The sequence below is a fragment of the Elephas maximus genome, chromosome 8 (genome assembly GCF_024166365.1).
Source record: "Elephas maximus indicus isolate mEleMax1 chromosome 8, mEleMax1 primary haplotype, whole genome shotgun sequence".
Classification (NCBI taxonomy): Eukaryota; Metazoa; Chordata; class Mammalia; order Proboscidea; family Elephantidae; genus Elephas; species Elephas maximus.
In genome coordinates this window covers 112,255,992-112,272,957 of record NC_064826.1, presented here as the reverse complement: position 1 = coordinate 112,272,957, position 16,966 = coordinate 112,255,992, and the positions used below count along the sequence as shown (strand labels likewise).

The 16,966-nt window shown below is 40.5% G+C and overlaps 1 protein-coding gene and 1 pseudogene across 4 annotated transcripts in view; one reads left to right on the top strand and one right to left on the bottom strand.

The window, feature by feature from the left end:
• Window positions 1–16,966, bottom strand: part of COBL (cordon-bleu WH2 repeat protein) — a 369,968-nt gene that overhangs the window by 51,404 nt on the left and 301,598 nt on the right. The window lies entirely within an intron of this gene.
• LOC126081748 (V-type proton ATPase subunit E 1-like) lies at window positions 8,163–8,915 on the top strand (annotated as a pseudogene).

Genomic DNA, 16,966 nt, shown 5'->3' with positions numbered 1-16,966 from the left:
TAGAGACCCTACAGGACAGAGTAGAACTGCCCCACAGAGTTTCCTATAACTAGACTTAAATCCCAGTAAGACAAAAGGTGAAATACAAAGTGTGACCCAGGTGGAGGTACACTACACTCCAAAAAAACAGTTTGTTGTATAATATGTACAACAGAAACCTAGAGAATACATGTGGGAATGGCTATTAAGGGTGTGGGATAATGGTGCAAAGAACATAAAGATGGATCATTCTGAGTTTATTGATATGATCCCACTAAGCACAGATTCTTCATTCAATGTTTCAGCTTGAGAGGTTAGGAAAGGACATAACGGTTTATTTGGTTGTGTCACTGAAGCATGGATTATGTGGTGGCCTACACTAAATCAAGATGAAGTAGCAGACCTGCCTTGGTATACTGTAGTAGTAGGTATCCCAAGGCTTTGGGAAACTGGCATGCTAGAGTGGATTCATCAGGTTAGACCCACAGACCCACACATGGAGTGCCCAGAGGGCACACCTTTTACCACAACAGTGAGGAACAAATTTGTGAAGGGGGCCCCAGCATTCTTGAAGACTGCTGTGCTTGCTATTTTATGTAAGTCAGATCTGACAGTCGGAAATGCCCTAACTGAACTAAGAGACTTAACTACAATGTGGTTGATTGGGCCAATTAAGAGACCTAACAACAATGGAGCTGATTGGTGGTAGGGACCAAGTAGTGAAACTCAATTGACAAAGAAAAGGTGGCAGTCATTACAGTAGTCAGAGCACTAATCAGAAAAGCCTAACTTGTATGGACTTATGGCATTGGTTTCTTAGTCACGGTGTCCCTAGGAGTGAAATAAGTAAGAAATCCACTAAGTATTTTCTTGATCCGTACAAGCAGAAGAATTCTACATGAACAGCAATCTAACTCGAATTGCCAGAATAAAGATTCATGGCCCCTCAATCAATTCCTGGACTTGAGCAAGTTTACAGACCCACAACCCCCTGAGTGAAGGGGAGGCTGCGTGCCGATGAGGGAGGACTTCAACACACTGACAAAAACATATGCTGTTAATCTTTCTCCCAGCCATCCCCAAGGGGACCTACGGTCATTTACTAGAGCGACTGTCCACTGGGGAAGAGGAAATAATCAGACTTTTTGGGGATTACTGGACACTGCCTCTAAACTGACACTACTTGACCTCAGAACCTACTATATAGCTATGGTAGTCAAAACAGCCTGGTACTGGCACAACGGCAGACACATTGACCAACGGAACAGAATCGAGAACCCAGATGTAAATACATCCACTTAGGGTCAGCTGGTCTTTGACAAAGGACTGAAGTCCATTAAATGGGCAAAAGACAGTCTTTTTAAGAAATGATGCTGGCAAAACTGGATGTCCATCTGTAAAAAAAAATGAAACAGGACCCATACTCACACCATACACAAAAACTAATTCAAAATTGATCAAAGACCTAAATATAAAACCAAAAACTATGAAGATCATGGAAGAAAAAATAGGGTCAATGCTAGAGGACCTAATATATAACATAAATAGTATACAAACCACAAGTAACAATGCACAAACACCAGAAGACAAACTAGATAACTGGGATCTTCTAAAAATTAAACACTTTTGCTCATCAAAAGACTTCACCAAAAGAGCAAAAAGAGAACCTACAGGCTGTCAGTTTGTCTTACTGTGAGGGCTTGTGTGTGGCTGTGATGCTGGAAGCTATGCCACCGGTATACAGATACCAGCAGGGTCACCCATGGAGGACAGGTTTCAGCTGAGCTTCCAGACTAAGACAGACTAGGAAGAAGGACCCATCAGTCTACTTCTGAAAATGATCAGCCAGTGAAAACCTTATGAATAGCAGCAGAACATTGTCTGATATAGCACCGGAAGATGAGCCCCCCAGGTTGGAAGGCACTCAGAAGACGACTGGGGAAGAGCTGCCTCCTCAAAGTAGAGTCGACCTTAATGATGTGGATGGAGTAAAGCTTTCGGGACCTTCATTTGCTGATGTGGTATGACTCAAAATGAGAAGAAACAGCTGCAAACATCCATTAATAATTGGAACCTGGAACGTACGAAGCATGAATCTAGGAAAATTGGAAATTGTCAAAAATGAAATGGAACGCGTAAACATCAATATCCTAGGCATTAGTGAACTGAAATGGACTGGTATTGGCCATTTTGAATCAGACAATCATATAGTCTACTATGCTGGGAATGACAACTCGAAGAGGAATGGTGTTGCATTCATCGTCAAAAAGAACTTTTCAAGATCTACCCTGAAGTACAACACTGTCAGTGATAGGATAATATCCATATTCCTACAAGGAAGACCAGTTAATACAACTATTATTCAAATTTACGCACCAACCACTAGGGCCAAAGCTGAAGAAATAGAAGATTTTTATCAGCTGCTACAGTCTGAAATTGATCGAACATGCAATCGAGATGCATTGATAATTACTGGCGATTGGAATGCGAAAGTTGGAAACAAAGAAGGATCAGTAGTTGGAAAATATGGCCTTGGTGACAGAAACAATGCCAGAGATCGAATGATAGAATTTTGCAAGACCAATGACTTCTTCATGGCAAATACCTTCTTTCACCAACATAAACGGCGACCATACACATGGACCTCGCCAGAAGGAGCACACAGAAATCAAATTGACTACATCTGTGGAAAGAGACGATGGAAAAGCTCAATATCATCAGTCAGAACAAGGCCAGGGGCCGACTGTGGAACAGACCATCAATTGCTCATATGCAAGTTCAAGCTGAAACTGAGGAAAATCAGAGTAAGTCCACGAGAGCCAAAATATGACCTTGAGTATATCCTACCTGAATTTAGAGACCATCTCAAGAACAGATTTGACTCATTGAACACTAGTGACCGAAGACCAGATGAGTTGTGGAATGACAACAAGGACATCATCCATGAAGAAAGGAAGAGGTCACTGAAAAGACAGGAAAGAAAGAAAAGACCAAGATGGATGTCAGAGAAGACTCTGAAACTTGCTCTTGAGCGTCGAGCAGCTAAAGCAAAAGGAAGAATTGATGAAGTAAGAGAACTGAACAGAAGATTTCAAAGGGCCTCTCGAGAAGACAAAGTATTATAATGACATGTGCAAAGAGCTGGAGATGGAAAACAAAAAGGGATGAACACGCTCAGCGTTTCTCAAGCTGAAAGAACTGAAAAAAAAATTCAAGCCTCGAGTTGCAATAGTGAAGGATTCCGTGGGGAAAATATTAAATGATGCAGGAAGCATCAAAAGAAGATGGAAGGAATACACAGAGTCATTATACCAAAAAGAATTAGTCAATAATCAACCATTTCAAGAGGTGGCATATGATCAGGAACCGATGGTACTGAAGGAAGAAGTCCAAGCTGCTCTGAAGGCACTGGCGAAAAACAAGGCTCCAGGAATTGATGGAATATCAATTGAGATGTTTCAACGAACAGATGCAGTGCTGGAGGTGCTCACTCATCTATGCCAAGAAATACGGAAGGCAGCTTCCTGGCCAACTGATTGGAAGAGATCCATATTTATGCCTATTCCCAAGAAAGGTGATCCAACTGAATGTGGAAATTATAGGACAATATCACAGGCAAGCAAAAGTCTGCTGAAGATCACTCAAAAATGGCTACAGCAGTATACGGACAGGGAACTGTCAGAAATTCAGGCCACTTTCAGAAGAGGACGTGGAACCAGGGATATCATTGCTGATGTCAGATGGATCCTGGCTGAAAGCAGAGAATACCAGAAGGATGTTTATCTGTGTTTTATTGATTATGCAAAGGCATTTGACTGTGTGGATCATAACAAACTATGGATAACACTGCGAAGAATGGGAATTCCAGAACACTAAATTGTGCTCATGAGGAACTTTTACATAGATCAAGAGGCAGTTGTTCAGACAGAACAAAGGGATACTGATTGTTTTAAAGTCAGGAAAGGTGTGCGTCAGGGTTGTATTCTTTCACCATACCTATTTAATCTGTATGCTGAACAAATAATATGAGAAGCTGGACTATATGAAGAACAGGGCATCAAGACTGGAGGAAGACTCATTAACAACCTATGTTATTCAGATGACACAACCTTGCTTGCTGAAAGTGAAGAGGACTTGAAGCACTTACTAAAGAAGATCAAAGGCCACAGCCTTCATTATGGATTACACCTCAACATAAAGAAAAAAAAAAAAATCCTCACTACTGGACCAACGAGCAACATCATGATAAACGGAGAAAAGACTGAAGTTGTCAAGGATTCCATTTTCCTTGTATCCACAATCAACAGCCATGGAAGCAGCAGTCAAGAAATCAAAAGACGCATTGCATTGGGCAAATCTGCTGCAAAGGACCTCTTCAAAGTGTTGAAGAGCAAAGATGTCACCCTGAAGACTAAGGTGCGCTTGACCCAAGCCATGGTATTTTCAATCGCATCATATGCATGTGAAAGCTGGACAATGAATAAGGAAGACCAAAGAAGAGTTGACACCTTTGAATTGTGGTGTTGATGAAGAATATTGGACTGCCAAAAGAATGAACAAATCTGTCTTAGAAGTACAGCCAGAATGCTCCCTAGAAGCAAGGATGGCGAGACTGTGTCTTACATACTTTGGACACGTTGTCAGGAGGGATCAGTCCCTGGAGGACATCATGCTCAGTAGAGCACAGGGTCAGCAGAAAAGAGGAAGACCCTCAATGAGGTGGATTGACACAGTGGCTGCAACAATGAGCTGAAGCATAATAATGATTGTAAGGATGGCGCGGGACCGGGCAGTGTTTCATTCTGTTGTGCATAGGGTCACTTTGAGTCAGAACTGACTCGATGGCACCTAACAACAACAACAACAGCCTGAGGTAAAGTTTTTTGGCTATGACATATCTGACAAAGGTCTAATCTCTAAAATCTATAGGACATTCCAACACTTTAGCAACAAAAAAACAAATAATCCAATGAAAAAAGGAGCAAAGGATATGAAAAGACACTTTAGCTAAGAAGATAGTTAGGTGGCTAACAGACACATGAGGAAATGTTCCCTATCATTAGCCACTGAAAAAGTGCAAATCAAAACTACAATGAGACACTATCTTACTTCGACATTACTGGCGCTAATAAAACAAACAAACACAAAATAACAGAAAATAACAAGTGTTGGAGAGTTTGTGGGGAAATTGGAACTCTTATGCACTGCTGGTGGGAATGTAGAATGGTACAACTACTTTGGAAAATGATATGGTGCTTCCTTAAAAAACTATCACATGATCCAACAATCCTATTCCTAGGAATATATCCTATAGCAATAATAGCTGTTGGACGAATAGGTATATGCACACCCATGTTTATTGTGGCATTATTCACAATAACGAAAAGATGGAAACAACCTAAATGCCTGTCAGCAGGTGAATGGATAAACAAAATATGGTACATCCACACAATGGAATACTACCGAAGGATAAAGAACAATGATGGATCTGGAAACATCTCACAACATGGATGAAACTGGAGGGCATTATGCTGAGTGAAATAATCACAAATGGACAAATAGTATATGAGACCACTATTATAAAAACTTAAGAAAATGTTTGCACACAGAAAAAAAAAATCTTTGATGGTTACTAGGGAAGGGAGGGAAAAACACTGACTAGATAGTAAATAATTGGTAACTTTGGTGAAGGGAAAGACAGTACACAATACAGGGGAAGTCATCACAACTTGACCAAGGCAAAGTCATAGAAGCTTTATAGATACATCCAAAATCTCTGAGGTTCCAAGTTACTGGGCTGAGGGCTGGGGACCATGGTCTTGGGGGAAATCTAGATCAAATGGCATCACATAGTTTATAAAGAAAATGTTCTATATCCGAACCTTGGTGAGTAAAATCTGGGGTCTTAAAAGCTTATGAGCGGTTATCTAAGATATATCTACTAGTCCCATCCTGTCCAGGGCAAAAGAAAATGAAGAAAACCAAAGATATAAAGGAACTATTAGTCCAAAGGACTAGTGGACCATAACTACCACAGCTTTCATCAGCCTGAGGTACCGACTGCTCTGACAGGGATCACAATAGAAGGTCCTAGACAGAGTGGGAGAAAAATATAGAATAAAATCCAAATTCACGCACACACACACACATGCACGCACGCATGCACGCTCGCACACACACACCAGGCTTACTGGCCTGACAGAGACTGGAGAAACCCCGGGAGTATGGCCTCTGGACCCCCTGTTAACTGAGAACTGAAGTTACTTCCGAAGTTTACCCCTCTGCCAAGGATTAGATAGGTCTATAAAACAAACAATAACACATATGAGGAACATGTTTTGTAGTTCAGTCCTGCATATGAGACTAAATGGGCACACTTGCCCAAAAGCAAAGATGAGAAGGCAGGAAGAGAAAGGAAAACTGTACAAATGGAAATGGGGCACCCAGGGTGGAGAAATGGAGACTGTTGACATATCACGGGGTTGGCAACCAATGTCACAAAACAATTTGTGTATTAATTGTTTAATGAGAAACTAATTTGTTCTGTAAACTTTCACCTAAAGCATACACACAAATGTATATACAGAGCGTTGATACCGGAGCTCCCCCTTGCTGTTAGCCTCTATTTCCCATGGATAAACTTCCCCAGGGCCCCATCATCAGGTCGCTGCCCACATGGCAGAATATAGGCCTCACACCTTGAATCCACCAATGAATATTTCATGAGGGCTCCCATGTTTCTGTGCCAGGCAGTGGGAAATGGTGCTGAGCAGATGCAGGGTGAGGGAGCCCCTGCCTTCAGAGAGCCTACCTGAGCCTAGGGAGGGGGCAAAAACATATCGGGGAGTCATAGAGAAGCTTAGGGGCAACTGTGTCAGTGACCAAAGCAGAAGGGACAAGGGTGCATGTGAGCCCATAACACCAGGATGGACCTTATGAGGAGGGTGGGATGTGTGTAGTTTTCTGAGGAAGTAATAATGCCTATGCTGACCTCAGAACCCAGGACAGGGGATGGGATAGAGGGGAGCTGAGATTCAGGAACAGACATCCCAGGTGCAAAAACATTGTGAGGTGAGCACCTTTTCCCCAAATGCCCCAAGAGGGACGATCTAAGGGAGCACAAGCTTGGAGAGAGGAACTAATAGTCCCATGAGGCCCCAGCCTGAGTCAGTGTTGGTGGGGACTTCTGATTTCTTTCCCAAGCAGTCTGCTCTAACAGCCTAAGGACCTTTTGTTTGGAATCAGACATCCCGTACTCGATCATCCTGCTCCCCTTTTCTCCTTTTGGCTGGTTCCAATGATTATTAGCCCCATGAGCTATAACATGTTTTGACAATTTCTGAATGAGCTAATGGTGCAGGAGACTGTTTTCTCTTCATCAATTCTAAACATAAGCCCAAATCATAAAAGAGAACATAGAGTTGCTTTGGCTGCAGTGAGACTAGGGGCCCAGGTCCTGTCCTCTTTTTGGGTACCCCACTTTCCACCCCACCACAGATTCTGGGGCACTTCGACCAAAGCCAGTGGTCCGGGGACTTTGGCCTGAAGCCCAGGGGCTACAAGAGAAGGATTCGCTTAAAAGCTGGAATTCCACATTTAAGTCCAAGTTCTACCTTGAACTCTGGACGATCCTTTCCCTTTTCTGTAAACCAAGGGGGTTAGTTGGTCTTGATGAACTCTAAATCCATTCTAGATTTAAAACCGTATCATTCTTGGAAATTCCAAATCAAAATATACTATGGAAACACAAATTGATCGTGATTAATTACAAATTTAAAACAGAATAACATTGCCTTTATCCTATTTTCTGTCTGCCCTCAGAGTGTTGTCATTATTCTGGAGTTAATTAATGCACCGGCAAATTTGCTCTTTTCTTAAGGCATGAACAACAACCTTTTTGAACTAAAAAGTTATTATTGTAGGATTTTTTCAAATGTGGAAAAACACAATTTGTTTTTGCAGAGAATTTTGATTAAATTCTCTTCCAAATGACTAGCCACAGGGGCCAAGTAAAGACTATTAACCCTTTCATTGTTACCCACCTAAAGTATGTAATCCCACGGTTCACATGTTATTATATCTAAATGAAAGCTTTGGAAAATTCTGTAGTTCTCGTTCCTTCCACCGCCCCCGTCAAACCTAAACTCCAGGCTGTTGCCCACAGGCCTAGCAAAGCTTTTGCCATGGCCCTCAGTGATGCTGACGTTCAAAAATGGATTAAGCACATGATGGCTTTCATCGAGCAAGAAGCTGGTAAGAAAGCAGAAGTAACAGATGCAAAGGCAGAAGAAGAATTCAACATTGAGAAAGGTTGTCTTGTGCAAACCCAAAGACTGAAGATTATGGAATACTATGAGAAGATACCATGAGAGAAAAACAAATTGAACAAACTGAGCAGCAGAAGAAAATTCAGATATCCAATTTGATGAATGAAGCAAGACTGCAAGTCCTCAGAGCAAGAGATGACCTTATCACAGACCTATTAAATGAGGCAAAACAGACTCAGCAAGGTGGTAAAAGATATAACACAGTACCAAGTGTTGCTGGATCGACTGGTCCTTCAGGGTTTGTACCAGTTGCTGGAGCCCTGAATGACTGTTCGTTGCAGGAAACAGGATTCTCTTCTTGTAAAGGCCGTGGTGCAAAAAGCAATCCCTATGCTATGAGTCAGGATTGACTCGACGGCAATGGTTTTTTTTTGGATGTACAAACTCATCACCAAAAAAGATGTTGATGTCCAATTGATCAGGAGGCCTACCTGCCTGAGGGCATAGCTGGTGGTGTTGATATCTATAATGGGGATCGTAAAATAAAGGTTTCCAAAACCCTAGAAAGCCGGATCTCATAGCCCAGCAGAAGATGCCAGAAGTACAGGGAGCCTTGTTTGGTGCCAATGCCAACAGGAAGTTGTTGGACTAAGCGTTTTGGAGGTAGAATTCATGCCACTCCTCTACTGATAGGACATGGAAGTTTCTGATATTTGAAGAACCAAGATTATCTATGCAACCTTCTCTTTGCTGTTCTAAAATTCTTCTGTATTTATCAGTGGAATACCCTACTGCAGTCAATGCCCTTGGCCTAAATTATTACCAGTAGGAGCTAGTTTCAGTTACAATGTTTGGGAACCTACTCTAGTTCATCTAAAAGCAACACAACTTTCAGTTGGTTCTGCAGCATGAAGGTTCTGCAGCATGAAACAGACGGTGGTTGCATGAACTTCACTGGGTCCTCTGCTCTTTCTACCTCCAGGTATCTAGTCTCAAGGGTGACGTGTTGGTGCTCTCTGCTTTCAAGTTTCTGTGCTTTAGGTTTAAAGCGTGTGTGGGGCATGTATTACCTTCCAGCTGTAGTAGCTTCACTGTTACCTAGTTGGGCCCAGAAGTTTTCCTCATCTGTAAATGTAATTTAAAATCTAAACCATGAAAATATGCTTTATTTATTAAATGAAAACGTTTATGTGGGAAAAAAAAAGAAAATTCCGTAGCTTAAGTATGAAGAAGAAAATGCTCATTTAGCACTACTACTTCCTCGAGTTGAATACAATCAATCTCAGTCTGGTACCAGTTCCATTGAGTTTTTCTTTTACAAAGTCATGAAAGAAAATTTCTAACACCAAATATAAATACCTTCCAAGTACTTTTGTAATAGATTTTTAATGTTGTTGTCGAGTCTAGTTGAACCCTGACTCATAGTGACTCCACACACAATGAAATGAAACACTGCCCAGTTCTTCAGCATCCCAGTGATTGGTTGTGGATTGAATTGTTGTGAGCCATAGAGTTTTTTTTTTTTTTATATAGAGTTTTCACTGGCTAATTTTTGGAATTAGATTGCAAGACCTTTCTTCCTAGTCTGTGAGCTCTGCTGAAACCTGTTTAGCATTACAGCCACACGTAGGCCTTCACGGCCAGATGGGTGGTGGCTCTGCATGAATGCATTGCCAAGGAATGGAATCCAGGTCTCCTGCATGGAAGGTGAGAATTCTACCACTGAACCCTAGTGGCGTAGTGGTTAAGTGCTACAGGGGCTAGCCAAAAAGTCAGCAGTTTGAATCCACCAGGTCCTCCCTGGCAACTCTATGGGGCAGCTCTACTCTGTCCTATAGGGTCGCTGTGAGTCAGAATCTACTCAACCAATGGCAGTGGGTTTGGTTTTTTTTTTTGGAACCACCAATGGCTTCAAATGGAAATTTGCATTTGCTTTTAAATGCAAATTAAAGATTCTGTATCCTATGGGATTTTTTTTTTTTTCTGGTCATTAAGAAAGGCGATTTCTCAAGAGTCAGTTTCACCAAGTTAACACGGCCCAGAGAAAATGTTCCAAAGACAGACACGATCTCTCTCCATTCCCCACCGATGCCTATGGTTTCCATGTGCTGTTCACAAACAATGCACATCCTTGAGCCCCATTCATGCTGATTTGGGTGACTCTGTTCTAGGCACTGGGAATAAAGGGGGAAATGAGGTAGCTACTTGCAGAGGGCTCCTAATCTCCTGGTGCAAACTGACATGATGTAGTTTGGTAATTTTTTTTCACACATCCCCCAAGATAATTCTGAAAAACCAAGTACCCTCTCTCTTGCATTTTTAATTGAGATCTGAAAATTTCCATCATGATTTCGGTTGGTTGCAACAGATGTAATTTCTACTGCTTTGTAAATATTGATATTTTAAAAAGAAATGTGTCTTCACCTTTTAAAATGTATCCACAGCAATCTGACTATCACAGTATTGTGATGCCCACCGCCCTCCCTATAAGAATGAGCTCTTCCTTTAACAGGCTGGAGTGTTACAACATGACTCTTGAACGTTTATTTCTACTTCACTAGCCCACGGAATCTCACCCTTATTGAACACATTTTTATGCGTGTGAGTTTTTTGTTGATCAAACCTCTTTATAAAACATGAATATAAGTTGAAATTTAATTTTTATTTCCTTCACCATGAGGCGGGAGTGTTAAATTCTTTTTTTCTATAAATCGAGTTATTATTATGATACTTAATAGGCAACAGTCAATAGAAACTGCATGAATATATTAGAAATTGTGATATTTGTTCAACAAAAAGGTAAAATGTCATTGGAATGCATCTCATATTACTTATTGCTAAAATGAGGTAGGGCTGGGCAGAAATTCAATTCATATTTTTCATTTTCATAGATATAAGCACTTTTTTTTTTAAAGCACTTAGAAACCTTGTTCACATAAGTAAAGGTGAATTGAGAGGGTTTTGTTATAGTGATATCACTCTACTCAGTTTTTTTTCCTCTGATACATGCTAAAAAAGGAGCCAACTGCTAACTGAAAGGTTGGTGGTTCGAAACCACCATCGGCTCCACAGGAGAAAGGTGTGGCAGTCTGCTTTCCATAGAGATTTACAGCCTCAGAAACCCTATGGGATAGTTCTGAGTCAGAATCGACAGCCATGGGATATGCAAAAAACCACCTAATTAATTAGTCTATCACAAAATTGTCTGATGATCTATAATCTGACAACTCAGCCCTTTTATCAATCTGATTGGACAGAAAAATTGGAAAGCCACACGATGTACCAAAGAATTTGCTGCCAAGTCATTAGAGTTATTTAAGTGCTCGACATTACGCCCGTGTTTTATCTTTTTGTTGGGCATCAGGAATAAATGGATTGAATATGAGTCTTGGGTAAATTGTAGCCATTTTGACAAAAACATGGAGAGAACTTGTCCAAGGGATGGAGAGAAACACAACTCCAAGACAGTGTTTAAGCTCGAGGACCCAGCCATGCTAGTCACAAAGACACAGCCCTTGGAATTCCCAGTTATGTGAGCCAAAAGGAAAAAAAAAATTTTTTGTTTAATTACTTCAAGACATGTTTCTGTCCCTTAAAACCAAAGAGCCCTGATTAATTAATGTCTAAATTACTCTGATTTTGTATACCTATAAAACCAAACCAAACCCAGTGCCATCAAATTGATTCCAACTCATAGCGACCCTACGGGACAGAGTAGAATTGCCCCATAGAGTTTTCAAGGAGCGCCTGGTGGATTCAAACTGCCGACCCACTGGTTAGCAGCTGTACCACTTAACCACTACACCACCAGGGTTTCCCTTTATACCTAACTATAGTACTTCTATTATAGGAACCTTTATTTAAAAACTGTATTAAATTTCACGGGTGCATATGTTCCCTTTCCTAGATATATTTTCCATTATTTGAATTGCACACTTGCATAATTTTTTTGAGATAATTTAGTTTAGAGTGGTATACCTTCTAAACCCTTTTTTTTTTGTCTGACAATGTCTCCATTTTAACCTCATCCTTGACTATCATAATCAATAAGCCTAAGACTCAGATCAAAATCCTTCTTCCTCAGGACCATATTCTCAGTGCCACTGGTTTCTAGTATCCTGCCCCATAGATGAGAAATCATATACAAGCATTATTCTTTCCCAGCTATCTACAACCTTATCTCTAAAAGCTAGAAATATTTTTCTCTGTATGCTTGGATATCAAAAATTTCACCAAAAATGCGTCTAAATGTTTACATCTCCAAGGTTTTGTATCTAATTTCCAAGAACTTTCTGATGTTCACTTATTTATTTTTCAATAATAATCTTCTCTTGATTTAAACCCACTGCCGTCGAGTCGATTCCGACTCATAGCGACCCTATAGGACAGGGTAGAACTGCCCCATTTTATAGAGGTGATAATCTAAAGTTTTCTAAGGCAGTGATGAAACATATATTTAAGTTTTCTTTGGTTCCTAAATTAACTCTACTTCCTTTGAAGTTAGTTCCTCTAGTCAATTTGTTATCCATCTTTCATGCATTAAAAAAAATTTTGTTTAGTGATTTTTGCTTGTTCTTCATTTGTTCAGTAATGGTAGGGAGTAGGTTTCCTTTGCACATGTGAACATCATTTTTATCTTAGTATACAATACGAAGCCTAATGATAGTAGCCTTGGGAGTGGTACTTGCACCAGGACTGGGCAAGCAGAGTTCCATGGGGGAAAGAAAGGGAAGTGTATGTCTGGGGCTACGCTCCATCTGTACAAGGAGGCTGACTTCTCTCAGTGGCCACAATGCTGACTTTGGTTCATAGTCCTTATACTCAGTTCAGCCATGCTGAAATTGAAGTTTCATTTAGTTTCCATGTGCTTGTTTGAGCAAAGGGATAAAAAGGATTCCTCCTATATGCTGATATTATATGTCTTTAGGGGTATTCTAAAATGTTACGTTGTTGCTGTTAGTTGCCATTAAGTTGGCTCTGACTCAGTGAAAAGACTGAAGTTGTCAAGGATTTCATTTTACTTGGATCCATAATCAATGCCCATGAAAGCAACAGTCAAGAAATCAAAAGATGCATTGCACTGGGCAAATCTGCTGCAAAAGATCTCTTAAAGTGTTAACAGAACAAAAAGTTGGCCTGGCCCTGTGCCAGCTTCGTGATCTTTGTTATGTTTGAGCCCATTTTTGTAGTACTGTTGAAATTCACCTCATTGAAGGTCTCCCTCATTTTTGCTGATTCTCTACTTTACCAAATATGATGTCCTTTTCTAATGATTGGTCCTTCCTGATGATTCATCCAAAACAAGCAAGATGAAGTCTTGCCATCCCTGCTTCTAAGAAGCATTCTAGTAGTATTGCTTCTAAGACTGATTTGTTTGTTCTTCTGGAAGTCCCTGGTATATTCAAAATTCTATGCCAACACTACAATTCAAATGCATCAATTCTTCTTGTTTTCTTTTCAATTATTCAGTTTTTGCATGCATATGAGGCAACTGTACAATTTAGTTGATATTTGAAAACCATAATTGGGTTCTGACATTCTGCAATCCTCGAGTGGAGATGACTTACCTACCAACCTCCGTAGCTAGTCCACATGGCCCCCTGCAGTGTGAATATCATTATTTCTATGTTGCAAACAGAGTCCCTGGGTGGTACAAAGGGTTAACACACTTGACCGCTAACCAAAAGATTGGTGGTTTGAGTCCACCATCCTGAGGCTGCTTGGAAGAAAGGCTTGGCTATCTACTTCTGAAAATCAGCCACTGCAAAGCCTATGGAGCACAGTTCTGCTCTGATACACATGGGCTTGCCACGAGTCAGAATCAACTCAATGACAACTGGTTGGGTTATACTGTAAATTATAAAGGAAGCCCCAGTCAACAAATTATTTCATTTGAGTGTACGTGTTGCAGTACCAGACCCTGCCAGGTTTGTAGAAGGGGCAAGTCCATTGAAAATCATACAAAATCACACGTCAGGCAAGAGTCAAACTCAGGTTCTTTCCTCCCAAAATGATAAATGAATCTTACTGGAAATGCCTGCATTTAAACTTTTCTAGGCCAAAGGAGGAGCCCTAGTGATGCAGTGGTTAAAATGCTAGGCTGTTAACCAAAAGGTCAGCGGTTCAAATCCACCAGCCACTCCTTGGAAACCCTATGGGGCAGTTCTACTCTGTCCTATAGGGTCACTATGAGTCAGAATATGCGTTTTTTTTTGGTTTTTAGGCCAAAATATTTTCTTCCGCATTGTATGGAACAAATCTTGGTGCCATTTGTCCAGGGATTTCAATATATTCAAAACTATTTTTTGAGAAAAAAATTTCACTCATTTCTTTGGTATTTCTGGGGACTACTTATTTTTACCCTGTAATGGGAGTGAAGGGTGGGGAGGAGTATGGCAGTTCATGCTGGCAAGAACAGATGCTAATGCTGTAGTTTTCATCATCAAAACAGAAATTCTGTCTAGAGATTGTCTAGTGTATTAAAGCACATGAAATTTATTTAATCAACAACTCAGAAAATCTGAGGTTCAGGGACTTGCCAAAGGGCTCCACCTCGAACTGATTACCACTTGGGTCTGATATAAAGCAGGGCTAAGTCATGTGACATCTGAGTCCATTTTCTCTGCTAGATTCTTCCAGCTTTTATCCCTTTATCATTAGAACTCTAGAGAGCAAAGTACGTGTTTAGTTTTCTATACTTTTGCTTTTACATAGCTTTCTATAATGCATTGATCAGCCATTATTATTGATCTAAAGTTGATGCCACTAACCATCTTTCAGTTTGTCATACCGGATGGCTTGCATGTTGCTGTGATCCTAGAAGCTCTGCCAACAGTGTTTCAAAAACCAGCATGGTCATGCATGGTGGACAGGTCTCAGTGGAGCTTCCAACTAAGACAGACTAACAAGAAAGGTCTGACAATCTACTTCCAATAATTAGCCAATGAAAACCTTACAGATCATAACAGAACACTGTCTGACTTTCTTGCTTGATCTTGATCTCTCAGGAGCAATCAATGGCTAGAGGAAGACATCGTGTTTAGTGAAGTAGAGGGCCGAGTGTGTGGAAGACCCTCAGTGAGATGGATTGACACAGCGGCAAGGATGGGCTTGAACTTGCTGGCTTGAATCAAACTAAGTGGGGAGGACACATGACAGGTAATATTTTGTTCCGTTATACATTAAAGTCTCCATGAGTCTGACTCAACTCAACGGTAGCTAACAACAGCAAAGCTGATATAAAAAAAAAAGGTCAACTGAAGAATATTTTTCATTTTATGTGGAATTATTGTTGAAGATATTACCTATTACATTACTCAAAGTCTTTTATAAAAGTATCTAATTTGGCCTAAAATTAAGTTCTTCCTTTTTTTCCCATTTCATTAAATGAATGTGTGCATTTGACCCAGTACCCTCCTCCCTTTGCCTTGTGTGGTAGTTATCTAGTGTTGCCATAAGAGAAACACTACAAGTGGATGGCCTTAACACAGAGATTTATTGTCTCACAGTTTAGGAGGCTAGAAGTTGGAATTTGTAGTGATGGTTATAGGGGAAGGCTTTCTTTCTGTGTTGGCATTGGGGGAGGGTCCTTGTCTCTTTGCTTGTTTCCTGGTTTCTTGGAAATCCCCATGTGGCTGGGCATCAATCTTCCCCTATCTCTCCCTCTGTTTAATCTTTTTCATATCTCAAAAGAGATTTACTCAAGATACACCCTTCACTAATCCTGCCTCATTAACATAACAAATACAACCCATTCCCTAATGGGATTATAACCACAGGCACAGAGGTTAGGATTTACAACATGTATTTTTTGGGGCACACAATTCAACCCACAACACCTTGGTACCCAGGAAGCTCAGAATCAAGTTCCGTATTTAATACTATTTTAGCACAGATCCTCTCATCCCTTCACCTCCTTCTACCACATGTCACTGAGCTAGCTTGGTGTTGATCTTAAACCACTTTAGGCAAGTGTTTTCTTTTATAAGTGGCATTAATAAAATATATTTTTATTATTTTAAAGTATTTAAAATAAAAATTATTGCATTTTTTTTTTCTAGGATTCATAGAGTTGCTATGAGTCAGCATTGATGGCAACAGGTTTTGGGATCTACACAAAAAACTGCCTCAAAACCCCTTTGATTTAATTTATTTAAATAAATGTAATGTGATTTAAATTATGAATAAAACAGATCATTTATGTATTATATGAAAGAAAAAGAATTGGACCATTCTCTTGCCTGAAGTGATGAAGACAACCTACATTCAACAAGCCTGTGTGTGCTCCTGCTTTAATGCCATGGATCACAATTCCCACGCACTGTGAAAAATGAGAGGACCTTCGGGGGCCAGGGCCCTGTAGATACTAAAGAAGGTCTCCTCGAGCAGACCAGCTTTGTGGTTTAAATTTCTGATGAAATAATTAACATTTTTTGTATTCAGTAATGGAAAAGGCTATTCTTTGTCAAATGTTAGTCTAGGCATCAAAGCCTAACCTCTTTGGTGATAAAGAAGAGACTACATTACAGGTTATTTTCAGTAGTCATACAGAGAATGTCATGTGGCATGATGAAATACTGTAAGCTTGAGAGTGTGGTAGACTCGGCCTGGAACCCTGGCGCTGTTTCTTGGTAACCACCACTGTGGGAGAGCATGAGAAAGTGAGAATGTGAGAGCTGGCGGAGTTACCTGCCTTTCCCACACCTCCCAGGGCACCCAGA